General features: G+C 39.8%; 1 pseudogene; it reads left to right on the top strand.

The window, feature by feature from the left end:
- LOC143389693 (kelch-like protein 3) overlaps positions 1 to 24,473 on the top strand; it is a 66,614-nt pseudogene extending 42,141 nt beyond the window's left edge.
- Positions 24,474 to 27,174: the final 2,701 nt, after the last annotated feature.

Here is a 27,174-nt window from a genome sequence, read left to right as displayed (position 1 = left end):
CTTGATTTTTAAAGAACATTTTGAAAGCTAGAATCCCTCATTTTTATCTTTTTTATTTTTAAAATTTATTTTAATTAGTTATGCATGACAGTAGTATTGTGCACTTTATATTTTATATATAAATGGGGTATAATTTCTCATTTTTTTCTGATTATACGTGTTGTAGAATCATATTGGTTATGCAGTCATATATGTACATAGGGTAATAATGTCTGCTTCATTCTACTATCCTTCCTATCCTCATATCCCTTCCCTTCCCTTCATTCCCATCTACCTAAAATAACTCTTATTTTCCCCTGGCACATGCCCACCCCCCACCCCCATTGTGAATTAGCATCCACATATCAGCTCCAACCTGCCTTTGCTGCTTGTCTAACCAGAAGTTAGGGTGGAAGGATCCAGTTAATCTGTTGTCCTCTGGACAAGTCTTGTGCTTATAGCAGAAGTATGGTGATCTGGGAACTGTAAAGTCTTTTTCTATGACTCTTCTACAACCTTGTAGCACCCAAGAAATTGTGAGTGAGGAAATGAGATTATTTCTTTGTTTGAAAGTGAAACCCCAAGCCTGCCTTGTGGGTAGCTGATTATTTTCTCATGGGTTCCATGAAAGGTATTATCATTTGAGAGAACATCATCCTGCCCTGCTTAGATTTTAGAGCAAGAGTTAACAAATTTTTCCAAAAAAGGTCCAGATAGTGAATATTTTAGTTTTGTGGGTTAATAGATTCTTGGCTTTGCTGTTGTAGCAAGAAAACAGCCCATATGGTCTGTAAACACATGACTATGGTCATGTTTCAGTATAATTTTATTTACCAAAACAGGTACAGGATTTGGCTCCTGGGCTGTAATATGTCAACCCATGCTAGTAGACATTTGAGAGGCAGCTAAAGTGTGAGCATTAGAGCTGGGTTTGTTCTGCCTCTTTTCTAGCTCTGGGACTTGGGCAAATCACTTTATAAAGGTTAAGAGAAACTAGTCATTGGATTATCATGAGAATCCAGGAAGATAATGTCTACAAAGAGTCCTTTATGGGAAGGGCTATTGGAAATGACATTGGATACTTTGAAGGCAAGCTATTTAAAGGTTTATTTGCTTGTTTCTTTTTCAAACATGAAATATAATGAAATATATATATATACACATACATACATATATGGCCTTCTCTAGCTGCTAGAAGGTCACTGCTATTGCTGACTGCTGTGACTTTTCATGGCTGAGTAGGTAAATAGTGCAACTAAGTAAAACCTGTTAGACTAGTCAAGCCAAAAATGGAGATAAGGTTAAATATCGACTATGGTAGACTCAGCTTTCTTTTTAGGTTTTACAGCAATGATTAAGCTGGTCAATGGGGTAAGAATGTGATCAATAAATCAACCCTACTACTCAAGGACTTGTACTTCATTGTTCAGCAAAGTTTTGTTGGCCAGACACTTGGAGCTTTACTTGGCAGTGTGTGGGAAGGAGGCCCCCCAGAGACAGAGCAAATACCCTTCTCCTCCTACAAAAGCTCTTAGTCTGGTGGAGAGGAGTGGGAAGAAGTGTGGATAACCACATGCAAGGCAGAATATTAATGTGGCCACCCATCTCCTCTTTCAGAAAGGCCAGCTTCTCCATCAGCCTCCAGCTCTGCCCTCCCCGCCAAGGTTCCAGCCCCGCGTTCCCAGTCATGCTCTCTGCTGTAGCCTGTGAAGGTCCCACTCTGCTTCCTACTGACTTATTAAGAACTCATGTGTCCATTTATTCATTAAAATAGTATTTGAGTATATATTATGTGCCAGCAAATTGGACAAGGTCCCTGTTCTCATGGATCTTTTAATAAAGGACTGGTGGGTAAAACACATTGACAAAACAATGCTATGAGGGTAAGGACCATAATTGTAGGAAAGTTTGTATTTTGAAATGTTCTAGGCAAGGAGGATTTCCATGGTGTTTATATGCTTATATCAAGATATAGGTTAATTTATTCAGACATGTAAGCCAACTACATAGACATAGACACACACACACACACACACACACACACACACAAACACACACACATATGCACACACATTGCTCCTTTCCTTTTGCTCTGTTCCATAAAAACAACAAAAGAAAAATATTTATGGCACAACATGTGATGTTTTGAAACATGTATACATTGTATAATGTTTAATTCAGGGTAAACTTCCTTGTCTCCTCAAAGTATCTTTTCATTATCATTCAAAATTTTATGATTCTTTATGATTCAAAATCCTGTTCTCCAGCTTTTTTAAAAAAATAATCTATTTTTTTAGTTGTAGTTGAACACAATACCTTTATTTAATTTATTTATTTTTATGTGGTTCTGAGGATTGAACCCAGTGCCTCACACATGCCAGGTGAGTGTGATACCACTTGAGCCACATCCCCAGCCCTGTTCTCTAGCTTTTTGAAATGTATAGTCCATTATCCATAGTCACCCTACTGTACAGTGCTTGCTACTCCAAGCAAGTTTCTTACTCCAATCTAACTTTGTATCCACTGATCAACTTCTCCTTACCATTTGTCTCTGTTCCCTTCTTTACTTTTCTGATAACTTTATGATTCCTTGCCCAATTAAAGTTATGCCTGTTCTGACTTAAGATGTATCTAGGAAGTAGAACTAAGTACTTTAGGTGCAAAGCATTATTGATCTAGCAAACATAAAGAAAAAATAAGTTAAGAGAAATTGGAATTTTTTTCTCTTAGTAGATAAGCTTTTATTTCATCTTTATGGCAGGTTGTAAATTTTATTGCCCCATCTATCATTTTCCCTTATAATTTATCTTTTTTTCTTCAGTTTTTATTTTGAAAACATTGAACATATTGTAAAGTTTGAAAGAATGCACACAAAGTACTTTTTACTGAGATTCAGTAGTTAATATTTTGCTTTTTTTTCTCTCCAGAGACTTGATGTCTCATTTTGATGAACTGTATAGCAGTAAATTGTAGATATCATGGTACTTCACTCCTAAATATTTTAGTATGCACCTCCCACATGTTATTTTATAACCATAAAATCATTTTTAGCAAAAGAAATTTAACATTGATAACAGTAGTGTTGTCTGCCAAATAATCAGTATTCAGATTTTCCTAATGGTCCCCCTATTTCTTTTTAATCCATAATCCAAAGGTTTTTGTATTTCCAAATGTTAGTTATCATGTCTCATGTCTCAAAATCTCATTAATCTATAACCATCCCCCTGATTCTTTTTCGTTTTTCATTATATTACATTTTGAAGAATTCAGCCCAACCATCTTGTAGAGGCTCCAAACGGATTTGTCTGATTGTCTCTGTACTATAACATTCAGGTTAAACATTATTGGAAAAATACACATTTGGGCTGCTGTGTCCTCTCCATTAAACCACAATCAGGAATATAAGTTTGTCCTATTATTGGTGGTAAGTTTGTCCCTTGTTTAAGGTGATATTTGTCTGTTCTCCTGTTTGAGGGTATCTTTCCCCCGTTGTGTAAATAAATCTTTGGGATGATAGTTTGTGAATTTCTTGTTTCACAAAAACTTTTGATTCTAGCTTTCATTGGTGATCCTTGCTGAATCAGTTATCACATTGGTGGTTTTTACAAAATACTGTTTTTCTAATTTTGTCATTCCTTCTCATTTACCACTTTTCTAAAGAAGAGCCCTTCTGATACTTTTCAAATTATCCTAGGAATTAATGGTTTCTTTATAAAATTCATTGTATTGTAATCCATTACTATATTTTTAAAATTAAGATTCTGTTGAGGTATGGTTTGCACACAGTGAAATGTACAGACATTAAGGTACAATCTGATTAGTTTTTACAAATTTGTATGACATATAGTGTCTACCTATAGAGATACATATCCATTATCACAAAAAATCTTTGGCCTTTTCCCTAGTCATTTCCTGAAACCCCACCCCACCAGAGCAGCCCTGATCTCATTTTTTCATTATTCTCTTTGATGTTTGAGTTGTTCCAAATGTTGCCAGTGAAGGTCCCATCCAGTTATTTCTGTGTCCTTTTGGCATGTCCTCTTTAATCTGAGAGCACTTTTTTCCCCTTTTTAAATTTGTTCTAATTAGTTATACAAGACAGAATGCATTTTTTGATTCATTGTACACAAAAGGAGCACAACTTTTCATTTCTCTGATTGTACACAATGTAGAGTCGCATCATATGTGTGGTCATTCATGTACCTAGGGTAATGTTCATCTTATTCCATACCCCCTCCCATACTCCCATACCCCCTCCCATAACCCGTCCCCTCTTCCCAGAGTTCCTCCATTCTCCCAACATGTGCCCACCCCTCCTGCCCACTTTCCACCATTATCAGAGAGAACAGTTGGCCTTTGATTTTTGGGGGGATTGGCTTAGCATAATATTCTCCAACTCCATCCATTTACCTGCAAATGCCATGATTTTATTTTCTTCTTATGCTGAGAAATATTCCATTGTGTGTATATACCACAGTTTCTGAGAGCACTTTCTTGTTTTCATGTACAAGAAGGCATCTTGTTTTATTCTTTTTGAAAGCTGAAACCAACAATAGAGATGATATTTTAATAATTTCTTTGTTAGTGGACTTTAGGTTGTTCCTTTTTTGTCCTTTTATGAAAGTGCTGCAGCAAACATCTTGGACACTTGTTGTTTTGTGCTCTTCTATGAGTGTTTTTGTAGTCTAGGGCTCTAGAAATGGCATTTCTAGGTCATAGAGTATGCACATTTACACTTTAGATTGCTACTGCCAAATTGTTCCCTCTTCTCTTAAAAAACAATACTTATCTAATAAATATCCACTAATATTACTGGTTTCCCCACAGTCTCACCAACACTGTTTTTTTTTTCCAGTCTGTGCATGGTGGTGCAGAGTTTGAATTTAGACTTAGCCTTGAACAACAAAATAAACATCCAAACCACCTATCCTCTTTTTGGTTCCAAGCCTTCCAGTTTTGATTTACATAGAAATGAAATCTCTCCTCAAGAGAGAAGTTAAATCCAAGGAGAAATGTCTGCCCTTCTCTGTATTCAGTGTTACAGTCATCATCACAGCCAGCTGCAGGCAGAAGGCCTTCTTACAATTTTCATTCTGCACTGAATATGCAGGGGAGATTAGAGAGGAGAGCAATGCTGGAGAAGTGTGGTATTGCCCCCAGGGCATCTGGTCCTCTGCAGCCACCTTTAAACATTTGGTTCACAGTTGTTGCTATGTATTTCTACCCTTAAATAACTATTGGAACTGATTTTTATTTTAGAATGAACCACAATGATTCTACATTGGGAAGAGCAGGTTTATTGTAGGCATATATGTGCATGTTCACTCTTGAGAACATATAATAAAAAAGCTTTTGTTTTACTTTTAACATTTAATCTTGTGTTAAACACTTTTGCAGATGAATTATAACTTTTTTTCTTTTACAGATTGAGTAGGTTATTTGAAACTGTTCCTTCTTTTCTTTATAGGTGTTTGAAGCTGTGATTTCCTGGATCAATTATGAGAAAGAGACCCGTTTAGAGCACATGGCAAAACTGATGGAACACATCCGACTCCCTCTCTTGCCCAGTGATTATCTAGTGCAGGTGTGTGCTGGCCTGTCCACCAAAGCCTCAAGGGACAGCAGAGGCCACTCTGGTTGCATGGCATAGTTGAGATCAATATGTCTTCTGTGTGTGTTGGGGGCACCAATCAACTGGGTTCAGTTTGAAGTAGAGCTTAAATGCATAGGTTTGAGGATAAGCTATGTAGGTTTCAGTTCATGCTCCACTACTTACTAGTTTTGAGTTTTTATTCAAGCCTCAGTATCTCCTTCCAGAAACAAGTTGTCGGTATGTAAGCCTGAAGCCTGGCTTAACAAGTGTTCTATAAAATTAGCTGCTTTCCCTATAGATACCCAAAGCCATAAGAGTCATTTTCATAATATTTCTACGTTGCCTTTCTGCTCTAAACAAGTTGGATCCCAACTAAGGACTGTGAAAAGCAGCTTTTAACAGGTGCCTAGAGCACAGACTATCTCTTCTTCTTCCAAGAAAGAAAAGAAAATTTTAAAATTATGGGATGTCCCTATAGTGCCACCTATTTTCTTACTTAAACCTTGTAATCAGCCTGTGAGGCAATTACAACACTCTATTTACCACTTTGGCCCTTGAGGCTGTGGATTGGGTTGCCCTCAGGGGTCACCAACTACTTGGAGAGAGTCAGGATTCAAATCCACAGCAGCCAGACCCTGAGGCACACAGTTCTGCCAGCTGTCACCTTTGTTGCTCTTTATTCCATTTTCCCATTACATGGCTCATTTTGAACAGAAAACTGCATTAGATACTCTTATAAGCAGGGAGTCAAAGCTTAAAATATGTGAACCAAACTAAACATCAAGGAAGTAGGCCACCCCTCAGATGTCCTGGAGGATCTCTAGAAGGAAGAAAAGGTATGATGCAAGAATAAGTGAGGAGGCTTAGCAGTCTAACAGCCAGTTACTGTTACCCTGTGCCATACTTAACCCCTTGAAACCTCAGTTTTCTCATCTGGTCAAAATAGCACTTGCTCTGGTAGGATTGTTTGGAGAAAAATGAGATGGTCCATATAAAGCCTGTCACACAGTGATCAGTGAATACTAGTTAATATTACCGCTGTCCTTGGGACTACGAGTAACATGCTGTTCTTGTGAGCACTTGTAAAGTCCTCTGCTCCTGACGCTGCTGGCCATAGGCCTAAGGGGTCAGTACAATGTCCTCTGAATCTGTACACCTCAGCCTTCTTTGCAGCACTGAGCGACACCCTTGAAGCCTTTATAAGGGTCCTGCATTCTACCTTGGAGGATACTAGTGCCACCTGGTGGCACGGTATCCCTGCTGTAGGAAAGAGAAGCAGAGGGACTGAACTTGCCTCTCATTGTCACAATAGGTCTTCCCACTGTCCTGTGGGAAACTGACTGAAGGCAGGGTTGGCAGCCAGGGACCTGGGTTCCAGTGGGACTTAGAGACCTCAAATAAGTGTCCACAACTGAAACTTAACAAAGATATTAGGAGATAGTTCCTGGATTATTATGGCAAAATACGGTCTGGACCTGGAAAAGGAGGAGGTCAGAGGCACTGGGTGTGAGAACTGTTGTGTGGGATTCCTTTTCTAAAAGCACTTTTATTAGGCCTCACAGGGTAAACACTTTTTGGAAAGGATGTTTCCTCATCATTCATTCACCCTTGAAACTTCAGACCTGCTAGGGATGGCTGACCATGATGCAAGAGGAAGGGAGAGAGGGAAAACTCTTGCAACCAACACTGCCTGACATCTTCGCCTCACAATAGCTAAAGTTAATTAGGCTTTTACTAAGCATTTTTAGATATTCTAAATTTATAACAGTTTGATATGTTTTGATAATAAACACATACACATATTTAACATAAACTTTGTGATTTTTTTTTCTTTGTACCAGGAATTGAACCCAGAGGTTCTTACGCTTAACCACTGAGACACATCCCTAGCCCATTTTAATATTTTATTTAGAGACAGGGCCTTGCTAAGTTGCTGAGGCTGGCTTTGAATTCTCGATCTTCCTACCTGAGCTTCCCGTTCCACTGGGATTATAGGCATGTTCTATCATGCCTGTCAAACTTTGTGATTTTGACTGTTTTTCAGTATATGATTCAGGGCATTTATTATATTCACAGTGCTGCACAACCATCACCATCTCCATTTCCAAAACTTTCATCATACCACATTGAAACTCTGTACCTATGAACTCTCTGGGGGGAGCTTTTAGTTCAAGCTGAATGAATTCTTTGGGAAAAGTAGCTGCTTGAGCAATTTTCATTTCTCCCTAGCTTTTCTAGAGCTTTTCTCCCACCCCTTTTATTTTTTTAACCCCTAAATTCATGATTTGTACCATCCTGGTTTAGGCCCCTAATGGGAAAGTTAAAAAATAATCTTTCAAGGCTATAGGAAGTTTTCTTGGGGAAGAAGATGCCCAGAGGTGGCAGAGGCTTTGACTTGCCAATTCTTCTCTTTCCTGCCAGCTCTAGTGCTGCCCAGTGGATGATGACCCTGGCTCTATTTTCATTCTTAGCAATAGATGGGGTCCAAGGAGAGGCTCAGCCAGGCCTTGTGCTGATTGTTTGGAGAAATGAGATGATTGAAGTGGGAGCCCTTTCTCATTCTGTGATTGGACTTGAATCAGGTCCAATCCTCAGGTCAGAAACTTTGTCTTATTTATCATTTTCTTCCTGGGGGCCAGCACAGGGCTGCCAAACCAGGAGATATTCAATCAGTGTTAGCTATTGAATGGAATTGATGTTTCCCACCATCAAGTGGCCTCAGAAGACCCTGCTGTTCATTCCAGATATGTCACATAGTGATGTGAGCTGGGCTGAAGAGATGCGATTTGAGAGCCAGAGTGCCAAAATGCATCCTTGCCTACTCATGGAGCATGTAGGCTTGCATTAGCTGAAGTCCTGCTTAGGTCCTGAGGTCTGAATACCAGGTAGAGAAATGAGATCCCAGCGTAGATGGGGTAGATGAGGTCAGTAGATGGGATTTTGTATAGGACATTCTTTCTGCACTTGTGTCAGTAATCAGAGCCTCACTGGCCAGTTTTCTCCCGAAGACTTTTGCTATAAGAAAATGAATGACCATCTTGACAATCTTATTTTACCAATCCTTCAAAGTTTGGCCCTTGGATCCTGTCTTCTTTCTTGTTTCCCTCCCTTTCTCTTCTCTCAGATCTCTGACCATTTGCCCTGTGCATTGTAAAGCACTCAAACCAAAAGGAATGTGGGAAGAGATTTTCAGGCAACTCCTTTTTTTTGCATAAATTTATGTAAACCTCAATGTACACACAAACAAAACTAATGGGGTTTTAGATGCTTTTAATACACCTGTTTTACAGATGAGAACTGAGAATCAGAGATGAGTGGTGCAGCGGTGATTTGCATCCCTGTCTTAGGCCAGAGCTTGATCACTTAATCCTTGTGCTCTTAAAATCCAGGAGGTGAGCACTAAGTTGTAACTTTGTGGATCTTTCTCTTTGGCTGTGAGATGAGATGACATAGAAATGAATGAGAGAATGCAGGAATGACCCACCCCAGAGTCAGCTTGACCAAATGGGACCAGGCTCTGTTCCAGTGTTACCTGTGAATTGTTTCCTCCAGACAGTTGAAAAAGAGGCTTTGATAAAGAATAACAACACCTGTAAGGACTTCCTCATTGAGGCCATGAAATACCATCTGCTCCCCCTGGATCAGAGACTCTTGATTAAGAACCCTAGAACCAAGCCCAGGACTCCAGTAAACCTGTCTAAGGTTAGCCCCAGCCTGGCCACTGCCCAGAGTCTTACCACATCCTAGAAAAATGCTTTTTCATTCACACTCCACATCCTTCCTCACCCCTGCCTATCTTGCCTGCATCTTGGTTGCATTTAAGACCTAGGACACAGAGTCTGCTGGTTCCTCTGGCTAGTAGCACTCTATTCTAGGGTCTTTATTTCCTAGGAGTTTCAAGGAAACTTCCAGTGTTGTTAGGGGTGAGAATAACTCATAACTCTTCCATCCTGCCACACCTTTTCATTTCATGCCACGGTTTGTGCTTCCTTCATATTAGAAGAGAGACGGCTCTGCTGGTCTTCACTTAGTGACAGCCGTAAACATTCTTATAGTGTACTATTCTTCAAGTCAGAAAAGTCCCAGTTCGGTTTCTCTCTCACCACAGGGAGGGACATAAAAGACCATTAGGGCTGCCAGAGAAGAGAAGGGGCCTTGAAGAATCCCAACAGATAATGGAGTAGGGGGAGGAAGTAGGGGAAATGAGAACTTGTGAAGAAGCAGCCAGCAGAGGGAAGGATGAACACAGGAGGGGACCCTCTGGTTGAGAGGCAGAGCTGGGTGCTTGCTGACTGCTTGAATCTCGGTAGGTTTCTTTGCTCTGGCTCTCAGGTCCCTTATTTGCAGAGAAAGGGATATAGCAATTAATCAGTCTTTCTGGGATCCTAACACAGTGTTGTCTGGGGGAAGGTCCCAGGCAACATGGGAGGGAATTTGGGAGGAGAGGATGACACAGTGGGTAGGACAGGATATTATTTAGGCCCTTACTTAATCGTCCTCCTCCCCTCTCTAGCTGGCTGCCATCTTCTTTGCCTGCTTTTTCCAAGAAATTTCCATAGGGATAGAGAACAATAGGTTTTGTTTCCCAAAACTTGATGTTGGGATTCTCTAGGTTTGAAATTCCTTCTTTACACTCTATTCTATGACTCTGGATCATGGGGAATAGAGTGGTGGCAATGTGAACAACTGTCACAAATGTCCCAGATAATAATATAAACAGCTGATCTTAAGTGCACGTTATGGACTAAGCCCTAAGTGAGGGTGTCACATACATAGCTTTTTATTTTCATGGTACTGGGGATTGAAACCAGGGCCTTGCACACACTGAGGAAACACTCTACCACTGAGCTACATACCCAGACCTTTCTAGAATTTTTATTTTACTTTGAGTCAGGGTCTTGCTAAGTTGCCTAGGCTGCAATCCTTCTGCTTCACCCCCCTACCCCCCACCCCACCATCCCCCCCGTCATCCCCCCTCACCCCAAGTTACTGGTATTACAGTGTACACCACCATGCCCAGCTCATGTGTATCTCATTTAAACTTCACACGCCAAGAGGTAGAGACAAGTTATTACCCTGGTCTACAAAGAAGGATATTGAGGTGATTTGTCCTGACATTACCACTGTTAGTGTGGTAGAACCTATGTTTTCACTGAGTCATCCTCACCCTCCAAACCCTCTGTGAACTCTGTTTTTCTCTACCTAGCTTTGCCTGTGTATCTGATAGTGTACACTTAGTTGTCTTCCCATGTGTCCAGTGCTGGTCAGAGGAAGGTGCAGCCTCAAGGAGAGGGCCTTGGCCTGGCTGGCCATTTGTCTGGCTGCAACTTGATGTCCTTTTTAATTTTGTTGTTGTTGAAATTTTGCATTGAAACATCTTATTATTTTTTTAAATAAAAGTAATTTAGCTTTCTTTAACAATAGAAGTATGTGCTCATTGTAGTTTATTTAAAGGATGCTACAATGTAAAAATAAAGTTAAAGTCACCTGAACTCTCTCCCAGGGACAATCACTGCTACTATTTTGGTGAGTTTTCTTTCCAACATTTATCTCTGTACACTTACAAATAGATGAAAATGTATACTTTCAGATTAACGCTCTTGTTATACAGATTGAACTATATGCCATAGATTACTTTTAATGTTATATCAACATGGGTGAAACCAGCATTTAAATTGTAATGAATACATAGTATTTGTGTTTTCTGTACCTATGTATTTAATTGTCCTCTCTTGGTAGACTTTTCAGTATTTTCCATTTTTTGTATTATAAACATTTCTATGCCAAATACTCTTTATAATATGACATTTTGTTTTAGTTTGCATTGCTTTAATTGTGAGATTAATCTCAGTTTCATATGACTATTGTCCTTTGTATTTCTGTTGGGGGGAATCTCTTTTCATGTCCTTGCCCATTTTTCTGTGGGATTGTGTTTTTTATTAATAGTTTTAAAGGGCCCTTTCTACATTATAGAGATGAGGCCTCTGTATGTATGTACTTCAAGTATTTTCTTCTTAGTTTACAGGTTACTTCTTAACTTTGTAGTATTTTCTCCCAATCTGCCTTGTCTTTTCATTTTCTTAACAGTATCTTTGGAAGAGCAGATTTAAATTATTTTGATAATTTGAATTAATAGGGAAAGATTATATGTATTTGTCATGTACAACAGGATGATTTGAAATATGTGTACATTGTTGAATAGCTAAATTAAGCTAGCTAACCTATGCATTACCTCACATACTTATCATTTTTTACAGTGAGAACATTTAAAATTTACTCTTCTATTGGTTTACAACAATACAACAATAAAACTAACTATAGTTACTATATTGTACAAGAGAGCTCTTGAGCTTATTCCTCCTGTCTAACCAAAATTTTGTATTCTTTGATCAATACCTCTCCAACCCTGCTCCTTCCCCTCATCTCCTAGGAACCACCATTCTACTCTGCCTCTGGAAGTTTGCTTTTTCAAGATTATGCATCTATGAGAGATCATGCAATATATGTTGTTCTGGCCTGGCTTCTTTCACTTATGTCCTTCAGATCCAACCATGCTGTAAATAATAAGGTGTACTTCTTTTTAAAGCTGGAGTGATATTCCACTGTGCATATACACCACATTTTTCTTATCTCCTCATCCATTGATGGACAAAGGATGACTCTAATCTTTTAGCTATTGTGAATAATTTGCAGTAAATACAGGAGTGCAGGGTATATTTGCGACATACTGATTTGAGATATATCCTCAGTAATGGGGTTGCTGGATTGTATAATAGTACTACTTTTAATTTTTTGGGTAATCTCCATTTTCTTTTTCATAATGGCTAAACTTGAAAGTACAGAAATTTTTTTTTCAGTTTTATTATTATAGTTTTTTTGTATTGTATCTTAAAAAAAATCTTTGTCTCGCCTAATATCACAAATATTTTCTCCTGTATTATTGAAGTTTCAAAGTTTTAGATTTTACATTTAAGTCTATAGTCCATTTTGAGTAGTTGTTTTTTTTTTAAAATATGGTATGAGAGTTAAGAATCAAGTTTCATTTATTTTGCATGTTAATATACAGTTGTTTCATACCATTTATCGGATAGATTCTTCTTCCATCAAAGTACTTCATTATTGCTGTAAATAATTAATTAACACATAATAATAATATATGTATTAGTCTATTTCTGGAATCTGTTCTGTTCCATTTTTCAATTTGTCTGTCTTTATACCAATACCATGTTGCCTTAGTTACTAACTTTATAGTAAGTCAAGATCGTATGAGTTTTCCAGTTTTATTCTTCAAAGTTTTTTTTTTATTCTAAAGTCCTTTTAATTTAAGAATCAGCTTAATTATTTCTACAAATAAGGTATGCAGATTTGATTAGAGTTATATTTAATCTCTAGGTCAATTAAAGGGAATTTCCATCAATACTAAATCTTTTGATTCATGAACACACCATGTATTTCCTTTTATTCAGATTTCCTTTGATTCCTCTCACTGATTTTTTTTTGGTAGGGATTATACCCAGTGGCACTTAACCACTGAGCCACATCTCCCAGCCTCCCCTACCGTTTTAAATTTGTTTTTTAGTTGTAGGTGGACACAATACCTTTATTTTATTTATTTACATGTGGTGCTGGGGATCCAGCTCAGGGCCTCACACATGCTAGAAGAGCGCTCTCCCACTGAGCCACAGCCCCAGTCTCCCTAAACCCTTTCTATATTTTATTTAGAGACAGTGTCTTGCTGAGTTGCTCAGGAACCCACTAAGTAGCTAAGGCTGGCTTTAAATTGTGATCCTCCTGTCTCAGCCTCCAGATCTGCTGGGATTATAGGCATGTGCCACCACACCTGCCTTTCTCTCTGATGACTTATAGTTGTCCATGTATGGGTCTTACGTGGCTTTTGTCAGATTTATCCTTAATTTTTGAGTAACTTCCATTTTTTTTCATAATGGCTATACTTGAAAGAAGAGTAATTAAATTTTTATGCTATTTTCAGCATCTTTAAATTCAAATTTTTAACAGTTTATTTCTAATATGTAGAAATGCAATTGGTAGAAAGGTTTTTTAATGGAGAAGGAAGGGTTTAGGTGGTGATGACTTCACTGGAGTCTGAACATAAGGCAAGTATCTTCAGGAGATTGCTGAGTACCCCAGGCTGACTCTCTGGGCAGATTTTTTGGACTCATCTTCTATAGCATCAGTTCTTCAACTAAACTGTTGGTTCCATGACAGCAGGCACTACTCATCAGGGTCCTTGTCACCCAGCCCAGATCCTGGCACAGGGTTGGCAATAGTAAATATTTTCATGAATGAAAGATATATTTTTAAAGAAGTAATCTTATGGAGCTTTAGACATGACCATTTATATCATCCCTCACTATTTTCCCCAATGCTTTTGGCATTTATACATGAGCTTTTGCATGGATGTAGTAAGTATTTATGTCTTTATAGCCTCTTTTGATCACTAATGCAAGCTGGGCCTAGAAATTTGGTTCAACCCAAAGGCTTTCAATATTGTCTTCATTCATGAGAGATTATAAGAATTGTGATGAACCTGGATTGAACAAACAACTTCCCTCTAAAACTCAGCAACAATCTATGGGCTCTCACATATTAATCTATTAATTCACTCATCTAACACACTTCTGTAGAGAAATCACTAATTGCCAGGCAGTGAGGTAGGTGCTAGTGCCTCAAGAGCTCTGTTGAGGTGGTCTCTCATCTAAGGAATTCTCTGACTGGGGAAGAGTGTAGACAGATGTGAAGGATAACTATAGGGTAAAATTTCAGTGCCACCATGGGGGACTGTTAGGGTATTCTAGGAGCATAGAGACAGGTAGAGGAAAACTTTGGGTAGGAGCTAAAGCCTGAGCTGAATCTTCAAGGTCAAACACAAATTGTCCCTGGGAGCACACACCCATAAACTGGTTCAGAGGACCACAGGAGAGAATAGGCTCACACCTTCTGATGGCCACTTAGGGTTATGTGTACTTTGCATTTTGTTTCTTCCTGGGTCATTGTCATATCACCAAAAGCATCAATGATGATGAAGTAGTATTGTTTAAATGTCAATGACTGAGCAGTTTGTTTGTAGATTAAGTTATTTTGTCTTCACAATGAGGGTGAAAGTGCTGAAGTTGGAGACCCAGTAAGACTAAGTGGTTTGCCTAGACTTTTATAGCTCTTAGGTTGCATTGCAAGGACTTGAATCCAAATTTAGTAACCTTGAAGCCTAGGCTTTTTAGCATTGCACAGTACTAATCCCTACAGTGATGGTAACAACATATCTCAATTACTAAGCTCTCATGATGTGCCAAACATTGGGCTAAGTGATTTTCATTTATTGTCTCACAGGATTTTCATAATTGTAATTACCCCATTTTTTCACATAAGGAAATTGGATCTTAGGTTATATCACCTGCTCATTAGTTATCTATTTCTGCATTACAAATTTCCCTAACCTTGTTGACTTATCATAAAACCATTGATTATGTCATAGTTTCTGTGGGCAGGCATCCCAGAGTGTCTTAGCTAGACCCTTCATTCTCTGGTTCTCTCATAAAGTCAAGATATTGGTCAGGGTTGCAGTCATTGACAGGCTTATTTGGGAACAACCTGATTCTAAGCTTGCTCACATGGCTGCTGGCAGACCTCAGATTCTGGACATGGGCCTCTCTATAAGCCACCTGAGAATCCTCATGTCATGGTAGCTGGCTTCTGCAGACTATGTGACTCTAGAGGAATAAAATGAGAGACAGAAACTTCTCCCTTATTATAACCTCACCTCAAAATCAATGCCTATTACTTTTGCCATATTTTATTTATTAGATGCAAATCATTAAGACTAGCCTGCACTCAGGGGGGAAGGAATAATGCCCATGTGTGAGTGTAGGAGGATCAAAAGTTTTGTGACCAATCTTTAAAGCACAAGTTGTCAATGGCTGAGCTAAATTCAAGCCTTGAATGACTGGTCCTAGACCTAAGATCTGAACTGTTCTATGATATTGCTTCTCAACTCCACAGTAGGCTTTTAGCTGGGTCATATATGGAAAGTAAACTGATTCCTACCCTTTAGAGACTCATTAAAGATAGAACTTTGTCAAAGACCAAATAAGTGGAGGAAGAGAAGGAGTTAGGAGGTAATTGTGGTAGTTGGAGGAGCAGCCTCAGGAATTCCAAGGATTTGGGGGCTTTTATGAATTCAGTCCAGATAGGCTTTCTGAAAGAGAATCTTCAAGAAATGAACTGGTGGAGAGGGATTTGCACCATCCTTTGCAATTCTTGCCAGTGAAGTCCCTTCCCTGAAAGGAATGGGATTGTGCCTTGAGATCACTGTAGAAGTTTATAAGGCTGTTTTTCCTGAGCTGTTGATGCACAGATCATACTGACACATTCAAGATGGAACAGCTAATAGCATCATCTTGGCTCCCACACATTTACCACCCAGCACTTTCTCTGAGGCTGTCTCTCAGCCACTTGGAGCCCTCCTACATCTCCCTGCTCCACAGATGGCAGCAGAGGAATGAGGTTCCAGGAAGATGTAAATGAATCCTTTACAAGTGTATTGAACCTGGCACTTTTCACTGTCATTTCTGTTCAGTTGGCATCCATATTCAACTCTTTAAAAATGACACCAAAAAGTCAGTCAGGCTGGAAGGAGGCAGCTTGCTTCTGAGTGGGCTGGCCTGCTTTCAGGCGATGTTGGGAGTAGAGTCTGATGGCAGGTGGGTAGGATGACCTCTCATCTGGGCCAGATTCCTCAAGGGGCACTGCTTCTCTTCCATGTTGGTCCACACCCTAGCAAAAATCCTAGGGGGTGGAAGGTCTTGAAAATGTGCCCATATCACCCCTGGAATTTTTAGTTGTACTTATCATTCCATCCACAAGTTTCTTTTCTATGACTTGTTAGGAGTTCGTTTTTTAAGCAACTCTTTTAAACAATAATAATTATGCTGGTGTTGATCTAATAATATGATCTAAAATTTAGTAGTTACTATTGACCAAGATGCATTTTTATCATTTAAGCCTCCTGACACCCAATGAGAAATATCCTGTTATCATAATGCTATGGGTGTTGAAAATAAGGCTTAGCAAGGTTTAATGTCTTGCCTGTGGTCACGCAGAAGATTAATGACATGTGAGTCCAGAGGTGTCTCAATCCAATGCCCATTTCTTCATTCTTTCCATTCTCTCCCTGGGCTTTGCTCTCATGTTGCCTGGTTCTCAAACCCCCATTGTCTCTGCACCTTGCCTGTTGATACTTACCGGGAGCAGCTGTTACTCAGGAACCTGCTGGGACAAGTCTGCTGGCTCGACCTGGATGCCTTCCTTTGGATAAATTTTTGGTGTTAGCCCTGAAGCCACACCCACCAGGGTAAGAGAGACTCACTTCCTGCCCTGGCCCGAGGGACCAACTGGCTGGACCTGCCTTCTGCCCAGCTCACTGGTCATGGAATAGAGTTTGGACATACTCTGCTCTTGCCAAGTGAAAAAACTGTGCAGAACCCAGGTTGCTCCTTTCACCTGAGTGGAGATGCCAATGACTTCTGTAGCCCTAGGCCAGGGTTAGGGTTTTGAAAGCTCTGTTCTGTTCACCAACTGTCCCTTTTCCTGACTAGTCTCTCCTAACTAATGGTTCTTAGACAGGGTGGTTATCATTTCAGTGAGGAGAGACCAACATGCCTTCAATCCCAGTCATACTGGTAGAACCAGAATGATCTATGCAAAAGAACATTATATATGTATGAAAAACTTGTTTTTCTGGAATTTCCTTTCTAAGAAATCAGGTTGTCTTTCCATGGTCTCACTAAAGTAAAATGGCTCTTTTACCTTCTGAAGTGAGAGGGTTTTCTTTGAGATATGTCAAATAACAACTCATGTTCTACAAACCAGAGATTTCCAGGCACCAGAATGTCCGCAGCCTTTAACACAGTGTAGACCTGGGATCAGGACCCTGAGGCAACTAGCAAGACTCCCAAGGACATTGCAGTCCTCAGGAGTGATTAAATGATGTTCAGTCCAGCATCATTGTTAACCCAGAACCAGTTCTTGAGCTTATTAGGATTCCTATATTACCAATGACGCCTATACAAAATGTTAAAAAATAGTAATCATTGCAAGGTGTGATGGATGGAGCCTGTAGTCCTGGGAAAGCTGAGGCAGAGGACAACTAGAGCCCAAGAGTTTGGGGCCAACCTAGAAAACATAGTGAGACCCTGTCACTTTTTAAAAAAATAATGATCAATAAAAGAAACTGATATAATTCCATTGTCTTTGTTGAATACCTCATAAGTCTTTAGTAAGCTGGGGATTATCAGTGTTGGGGAAAGAAAGGGATATCCCTGTTGAACTACCTCAGCCTGGGTGAGGGCTCCCCAGAGAAAATGGTTTAAGTATGTCCTTGCCCTAACAGCCTCTGGTCTTAAGCAGCAAGAAGTTTGTAATTTCAGAGATGTAACACATATAGACTTTGGGAATACTCATATTTGCCTAATTGGTTGTTAAGATCAGGTATCTATGGAAACAACTTCTCTATAATAGTCAAGATAGGAAATTTCTTCTTTATACTCTGCATGATCACCACAATGGGGGACACTGTGCTCCTTGTACAAATGGCTTCTTGCAATAACTGCCATAAAAATTTGATTTCTTATACCTGCAAAGTAGCAGAATGTATACTTGCTTCTCCTTGCTGCTTTGATCCACCATCCCCCCCAGAAGTGACCATCCTACCCTACCAAAACCTTTATAGTTCCTCTTTTCAGACTATCATACAAAGTTTGAATGTTAAAAGTAATTTCTTATCAGTGTTTTTGTGAGCTCAGAGGCAAGTTTATTTTGAAAATGTGTCCTGTATTATTTTTGTCCTTGTACTCAGATTTTATTTTAACATGAGAAACTTTCCATTTCTGTAATATTGTTTCTGTGTTACAATGAAAGTTCTTCCACAAGTGGTGGATTTTCTCCAGGATGAATGTGCCCCCTCACTTGGCAGGAGACAGTTTCTAGGACATGGTGAGGTTTCCTGAAAGCTTTACCTTTTTTAGTTTAAAGAAGAAGCTTGATAGTTTGTGCAAGGAACAAGGAATGCTTTGTTCTGTTGGTTGAGTCAAAAGATGGGAAAATCTCTTACTTTCCCTTTTTTATATCATTTGTTTTCCTCAATATTGCCAGAAGTGTAATCTAGTGTTCCAACACATCTTAACCAAAGAAAGTGGCATTCTAGTTTTGTATTTTTTTCATTTGACTATTTTTTTTCATTTGACTTCTTGCTATTAACTTTTTATTCATTAATTTTTTAATTTCAAAGAAACATCTGAGTCCTCAATTTTACCTGGCAATATAAGGATATTATTTGGATTATTTTGATGATTGATGCAGACAGATTTTCTGTCCTAGTAGGGTTTACTGTCTGGGTGGGAAGACAGATAAATCACTAAATGGTCACAGCACAAGGCAGAGCACACAGGGTAGCTGAGCACTCTGTGGAGGGTCATGCAACTCAGACACAGAGTCAAAGAAGCCCTCTCTGAAGAAGAGACATGTAAACTAAGACCTGGAAGATAAGTAGGTGTTAAAGCAAAAGGATCAAAAAGGGGAAGAATATCTAAAGTAGATGGAATGTTGTACGCAAGACTGAGGGGTGGCATCCTGCAGAGAGAAAACTAAAATCTGTGTTTATTCCCTTAAAACTCCAGAAATTAGATTTCGAAGAAAATCCTTGCAACATCTTGCCTTCAGTTTAGTTTAGGACAATGCAAGTTCTAGGTATGCTTATGAACATAGGACTAGTCTTTCTGCTCTGGCGGAGTAAGTTGGGCATAATCTGAAGTTTGCTAAGAGGCTGTGTTCATTAGTATACCATGGACCTGCTTATGGCTGCCTATGTAAGCACTAATATATATATTGTTTCCTTTTTCTGTTTAATAGTGACCTAAATGATTCATGCGAATTTATACATAGTCATTTTTTTCTCATTTCTGGCTTTTTTTTTTTTTTTGGTACTGGGGATTGAACTCAGGGGTACCGACCACTGAGCCTCATCTCATCCTTGCTTTGGATTTTATTTAAAGAAAGGATCTCATTGTGTTGCTTAACACCTAGCCATTGCTGAGGTTGGCTTTGAACTCACAATTCTCCTGTCTCAGCCTCCCAAGCTTCTGGGATTAAAGGCATGTACCACTGAGCCCAGAGATTACTAGCATTTTGAAGCAACTTATTTTTCATGGATCAGTATTTGGAGCTACCAATAAAGAAAATTTCACGAGTAGATGAATTCTATGGCAATTTCTACCAAATATGTAAAGAACGAACACCAAAAACTCCTCAAATTATTCCATTCAATAGAAAAGGATGGAACACTTCCAAACTCATCCTATGAAGGAAGAATCACCTTGATACCAAAACCAGATAAAGATACATCAATGAAATAAATCTTTAGACAAATATCCCTGATGAACATATATACATAAACTCTTGACAAAATACTGAAAAACTACATACAAAAACATATTAAAAACATAGTGCACCTTGACCAAGTGGGGTTCATCATAGGGATGCAAGGTTGGTTCAACCTATGGAAATCAAAACATAACTCATAAATAGACTAAAAAAATATTACATTATTATCTCAATAATTGAAGAAAGAGCGTTTGACAGAATACAACACCCATTCATGTTCAAAATGGTAGTAAAATGAGGGATAATAGGAACATAACTGAACATTTTAAAAGTTCTATTCCCAAAAACCCAAGACTAACATCATTCCAAATGGAAAAAAAAATGAAGAATTATTTCTAAAAACTAGAACAAGACAAGGGTGGCCTCTTTTACCACTTCTATTAAACATATGAATATTGAAATTCTAACCAGAGCAGTTTGGTTAAAGAAATTAAAGGGACATCAATAGAAAAAGAAGAGATCAAAGTATCCCTATTTGCCAACAACAAGATTCTAAAACTACACCACAAAACTTCTAGAACTCATAAACAAACTCAGCTTAGTAGCAGGATATAGAATTAACACCCATAAATCAATTATGATATTGTACACAAATTATGTATCAGCTGATGAATCACAATAGGCTCAAAAAATTAGAAAAATAAAATAATTGGGAAACAATCTAAGAAGTGAAAGACCTCTTTTATGACAATTACCAAACACTAAAGAAAGAAATTAAAGAAGACCTTAGAAGATGGAAGATTTCCAATGGTCTTGGATTGGCAGAATTTATGTTATCAAAATTGCCATACTACCAAAATTATATAGATTTAATGCAATTTCTACTAAAATGTCAATGATATTTTACAAAGAAATAGAAAAAAGCAGTCATGAAATTCATTTGGAAAAACAAGAGGCCCAGAATATTCAAAACAATCCTTAGAGAGAAAAGTGAAGGAGGCAGCAGGCATCACAATATCCAATCTGAAATTATAATATAGTGCTAAAAAATGGCATGGTTTTGACACCAAAACAGGCAAAAAGACCAACCAGCTCAGGAGGCTGAAACAGGAGGATGAAGAGGTACTAAACAACTCTGTGTCTAAATAAAATTCAAAACAGGGCTGGGGCTGGGGCTCAGTGTTAGAGAACTTGCCTTGCAGGTATGAGACCCTGAGTTTGATCCTCAGCACTACATAAAAATAAATAAATAAATAAATAAATAAATAAATAAATAAATAAATAAAAAGTAAATAAATAAATTGTGTTCATCTATAACTAAAAATAATAAAAATAAAATGCAAAACATAGAGCTGGGGATGTGACTCAGTGGTTGAATGCCGCTGAGTTGAATCCCCAGTACTTTCCCCCATGGAAAAATAATCTAAAAACTTAACACAAACATACAAATAACCCAATACAGTTGGGCCTATATTCTCTTCTAGTGGGCACAGGATGTCTATAAATATGCAAAGAATCTGAACTGGTAGTTCATAGAACAAGAAATACAACTGGTCAACAAATATATTTTTAAAGTGCTCAACATCTCTAGCAATTAGAAAAATGCAAATTAAAACTACATTGAGATTCCACTCTTGGTCCAGTCAGAATGGTAATTATCAAGAATGCAAGTCACAATAAATGCTGGGAGGAGGATGTGAGAAAAAAGTTACACTCATACATTGCTAGTGAGACTGCAAATTTGTCCAAGCATTCTGGAAAACAGTACAGAGATTCCTCAGAAAATTTGGAATGGAAACACCATTCAACCAGTTATCAACCCAGTTGATTCTTGATTTTATTTGTTGCAATTTAGAAGTCTTGTTGAGGACATCAGTTCCTAAACTGACATGATGGAGAGTTGGGCCTACATATATAACCAAAGGACTTAAAATCAACATACTACAATGACACAGTCACATCAATGTCTACAGCAGCCCAACAATACTTAAGCTATGAAAACAACCTAGGTGGCCTTCAAAAGATGAAGTTTAAAGACAATGTGGTATATATACACAATGGAGTATTTCTCATCCCTAAAGAAGAATGAAATTTATGGCATTTGCTGGTAAATGGATGGAACCTGAGTTTATTATACTAAGTAAAATATGCCAGTACCAAAAAACCAAAGGCCAAATGTTCTCTCTGATTGTAAATAGAATAAGTTATACCCCAGGTATGTACAAAATACACTATACTGTCATATATATCTTAAAAAATAAAAATAAAACCTGGTGCTAAAAAAAAATTAAAAATATGAACAGAGATAAAAAGCTTTCACCTAACATACCCATTTAGTAATGGATAGAGATAAAAACACTGTAACTTAGCTCACTTATAAATTCATGTACAACATGTTTATTTTCACTGCACTTAACAAAATTAAAATTCTGAGATCTGATTCATATTGAAGTGATTTGGTTTGCATATCCATTTATCTTTTAAAAAATCCTTTACTTGGTTGACTTAGAGTAACACACATGAGTATTCCCTAACTTCACAAGCAAGAGTATCTTTTATGCTTTATGAACAATCTGGTTCAGAACAATTAAATCAGAAAGAATTTACTGTAATAGTTTGCCTGAACTACCCTTCAAACAGGCAGGGAAGCTGCTGCTTTACTGCAGCTCACCCACACAGGTTATTTTTTGGCCTATCACAAAATATGATCCGGGAACTCCAAGATCAGAACCGTAAAAGCTTGGAAAATACAGCCCAAACATAGATCCGGCAAAATCTCCAGTCTTGCCATGGTGGAAAATTTGGATGTGGCAAACCTAAATAAATTCAAGCACAGCAAGGAGAATTCAAAATATAAATTGTAAAAAATTGCTTCATCTGAGGTTTTCAATGATAAGCAGGCTGTATATCCTCCAACATGTTTATACTATTAAGTTCACCATGCTCACATTTCTGAAGTGAAATTAAAAATGAACAGCATTTCTTTGCCTGATAATTGTTAAATACAAGAGGTTTTAGTCTATAAATTAAAATATGCTTTAATAAAAGGAGACACTGCACATTTTGACAATGACCCTACATAGCTGAGAAGTATTTACATTGTTGCATTTTTCAGCACTGTGAAAGTCGATTTTAAGCCATTCAGGAGCCATAATAATAAAGCTTTAAAATTCCTCACACGGATGCAATGTAGTTCTTTTGAAGGAAAGACTGTCTTTCTCATTGGCAGAAAGAAAAAATCCATTAATTTAATCTTGTAGTCATTGAGGGCAATACAAAGCAAGTGTGAGAAATTCTATGTGAATAAGTAAACAAAACAAAAAATCCATTTCCATGACAAAAAGATATTTTGTCCTTATTCTACCAAACATATGCAAGTGTTTCTTATTAGCATATGACCTGTTCCCCTCTCAGCTGACTTGGATGCAAATACAGCTCTCTCACCTCCACAACAATAAAAATACCTTGAAGTCTTAAGTTTTATTTAATCCACTTCTTCAATGTCCTGTTTTGGATGTTTTCTCACTTTATCCTTTATGCCTGCTTTGTCAAACTTTGCACCATGTGGGATAAACTCTCAAACTCCCTTCAATATTTTTTCCTTGCTTCTGAACCCCTTCATTGCATTTGTCAACGCGCTGGGACATGAGTTTCACGGCCAAAGGTCACCAAAGGAGGCCTGTTGACGGTACTGGGAGCTCAGCTTGGGATCAAAGAGGTCGCATGGGCCTGGGCCATCCCTGGGCCCTCACCACTGGGGCACCCAGGCGCTAAGCTCCGAACAAAGCTGGCCTGGCGGCGGCCTCTCCAGCCCAAGTCCAACAGTAGGTCAGCCCAGATGTGATCTCCTGCCTGGGGTCTGCCCTGAATGAGGCCAGGGTCCTGAAGTATTTTGGAGGCACTGTGACCAAGGAGGCCTGCTCCATACTCCTGTGCATAGAGACTTGTGGCAGGGTGGGGGTGGGGGGGGCGCGCAGTGCCGAGGCAGTGAGACTGACCCCTCCCATGCCCGCCCAGCGTCTCCAGTTGCATGGTTACCAGCTCTCTGCAAGTTGGCCAGGTGGCAAGGCCGTCAGCGCGCAAGTCCCCAACTCCGAGGAATCAAGCCAAGTTACTTGGCCCTTCCCATGGGGGACTAGATCTCCTCGGCCCACTTGGCACAAAGACCTGGAGCAGCTCAGACTCTTGCTCACGGAACGGGAGAATTTTCTCCCATTCTGAGACGCACGCAGCCGCTCCCGCGTTCCATGCTTCCCAGCCCAGAGGACGTCCTGGATCCCCCAACCACCCTAGGACCCTGGCCCTCACCGTGCTCTAGAGCCCTGTCTGGCAGCGGCAGCTCCTCCTACGATTTGATGTGTTGAGGCTTGGCCTGCTTGCGCAGAGACATGCTGCTAGAGAGCTTGTCCCCCTCGCAGGGCAGCAGCATCAGCGGGGAGACCAGCGGGGAGGGTGCATCGTGTGCGCAGGGCGGCTGGGCGTGAAGTGTGCCCTTGCACAGGGCTGAGCAATTAGGTTGGTGAATAACACATGGTCATTAGCGAAGGACCCGGCGGATTGGCCTGCCTCCAGCGGAATCTGAAGACTTATGCAAATGAGGCGGCACTCACCAGAGTGAGGAGGGTCCTCAGGCCTCTGGTCTTGGGCGCACTGCCTGGCGACGCTTATATTGCAGGCTCTGCTGCCCGCGCTCTACCACCACACTCCTCAGCTGTCCCAGGTGTGTCTCGGCAGGGCACAAGCAGCAAACTTTGGATGCATCCACGCGTCACCGCAGGCATTCTGGGTTCGCCTCTTTATAGAGTGTCTGTGCCATCGCATGTGCACCACGCTGCATCCGCCCCGCGCCCCCCCCCCCCTGTGCTGCCCCAGGCCTCGCATATCCTCCCCTGCCTTTTGTTGCCCTACTCTCCCCTACCACCCAGTCTCTCCGCTTACCCCACCCCGGGCCCAACCGACTCTGAAGCGCCCTCCCCGCTCGCCAGAGCCACCAGGCATTCCTTGGCTCACCCCCACACCCTCCCACAGGGGCCTCACCAGTGGGAAGGCTTCTTAAGTCCAGGGAAGAGAGGGAATGGCGGGGACTCCACCATTCCCTCCCTGCTCCCATTGCCCTTCACGATAAGCACATAGGCCCCAGCTCCTACTGCCAGGTTGCTTGGGGCATGTCTCTACACAAAACAACAGGTACCTGTAGTCAAGACAGACTAGAGGACACCTGGCAGCTGGAACAAAGCCACGTGTGGTTATGCTGACACTGCTGCCCTGCTCAGACTGCTGTCTTCAGCCAGTCTAGTCTTTGCCCCTCTGCCAGGCCCCCTGTTGCTTCTAGGTCTCCTGTGGCTCCCAAACCTTTTCTGGCATTTTATCCTTTGGTCCAGAGCCAGTGAAATAGGTTGAGCTTATGCAGTAGTCTGAAGACTTCTTGTCCTCATTGTGTGCCAAATGAGAAGTCTGGAAAAACCACCAGACTTAATTTTAGGATATCCGACCATGAGTTTTTCCTGTATATGCCAGTAATCATCAGTGTGCTCACATTGAAGCACTGGGAGGGATCCATTATGAGCCTACGGGACACAGGCTCTTTGTGCCTAAATTTTGCAGATCAGTTTTGTAGCTTCTGAATGCAGGGCAGGAGTCTGATGCCTGGGTCTACAGCCCTGGGCACCTGGAGCTGGGCTTCAAAGGGAGGATGCCAAGTTGGTCTGGAAAAAAAAAGTGTGGAACAGCTTGTTCCAAAGCCCTGGTCAGAGGTGAAACAGCAGCATGGTTCCAGAGACCATCTGGACACAATCCCTGCACATGATTAATGAATCGCTACATACACCATGGTTTCAAGGTGTGGCTTTTAGAAGGTTGTTATAATTAGGTTAGGGTTAGTGTTGCCTCAGTCCATGGTACAACCAAATGGTGTCTTCCAGGAAGCAAAAAGCAAGTGCCCCCACATGATTAGTTAGATATGCAGAGATAAGTTACTTAGGCCATATCATTACACCTCGCTGCCCTGGGAAATACAATTATTTTGTTTTAGCATTTCTACTTGGCATTTTCATTTTCTTCGTTTTGCTTCTATGCATTTTATTTTTATAAGTTGACATATTTCCAGTCTTCTATCTTTTGGGTTATTTTCATGACATAGAAAGAGAAAATGGAACAAGAATTGGAATGAGGCAGTCTTGACTGACCTGGCCTGTGAGGCTGGAGTGACCCTGACTTAATGAAAAACAAGTGGGGAGTTAAGAGTCTGGGGACTTTCCACGAAAGCAGTCGCCTGCCCATTGCTTACCATAAAGCTTGAATGAATTTAGAAGCTAAACCATCCAACCCACTACAGTATTAAATTAAAATGAGTTTACCACATTTTATTATTCAAATTCATTGGTATAAAATAATTTACTTCTTTTCGTTTTGGGTTAGCATTTGCTTAACACACAATCTATGCCCAGGTAAGAGGTTACTGACTGTAACTTTATTTTGTTTGACCCCCTCATCCTGTCTCTGAGCCAATATAAAAACACTTTCCAGACCTTCCACCTGTTGTTATGGGCTTATCTGTGTGAAATTGGACCCTATTCCACATAAGCCCACTTGCATAGAAACTGATAACTCCACCCTCATCCACTTGCAACCCCACCATGATATTTTCAAACTATGAAGTAATTAATGAAAGCTTGCTTCCTGAGAACTAACAAAAAGTTTCAGTTGCTGAACAAGATGTTCTTTCCACTCTACTAAATGTATCTTGTGATTATACATGCCTCTCTTGCTTCCCCCTTCTTTGTGTTTTTTGTTTTGTTTTGTTTTGCAGTTCTTAAGCAGCTTGGCACCCTCAGTGGTTGTGTGGACTGCAGAACTGCTTTCTGCCTCCTCGGCCTCTGTTAGAATAAATCCTTTGTCTTTTACTTCAAAAAGACCTGGACTTTTATTTGTGATTTTGGAATAGCACCTTAACTCTATAATTTCCCTTGAAAGGCAGCCAAAGCCTGTTTTCCTTTTTTTTGGTGGGGGGTGATGGTGGTTGCTGTGTTCTTTAGTCTGACCCCAAACTCCAGGGCTCAGAGAATACTCCTGCCTCTGTTAATGTGGGGTTCATTTTCTCCATTAAGATAACTGAAGAACAGGACAATATTACAGATGTTAAGTCACCAAGCTGGGGCTTTAGCCTCTGTCAACACAAGGACAGGAAATCCAATATCAAAGATAACAAA

The sequence above is a fragment of the Callospermophilus lateralis genome, unplaced genomic scaffold, assembly GCF_048772815.1.
Source record: "Callospermophilus lateralis isolate mCalLat2 unplaced genomic scaffold, mCalLat2.hap1 Scaffold_63, whole genome shotgun sequence".
Classification (NCBI taxonomy): Eukaryota; Metazoa; Chordata; class Mammalia; order Rodentia; family Sciuridae; genus Callospermophilus; species Callospermophilus lateralis.
The sequence above is the reverse complement of the archived record's forward strand: the minus strand, read 5'-3'. Positions and strand labels throughout refer to the sequence as shown.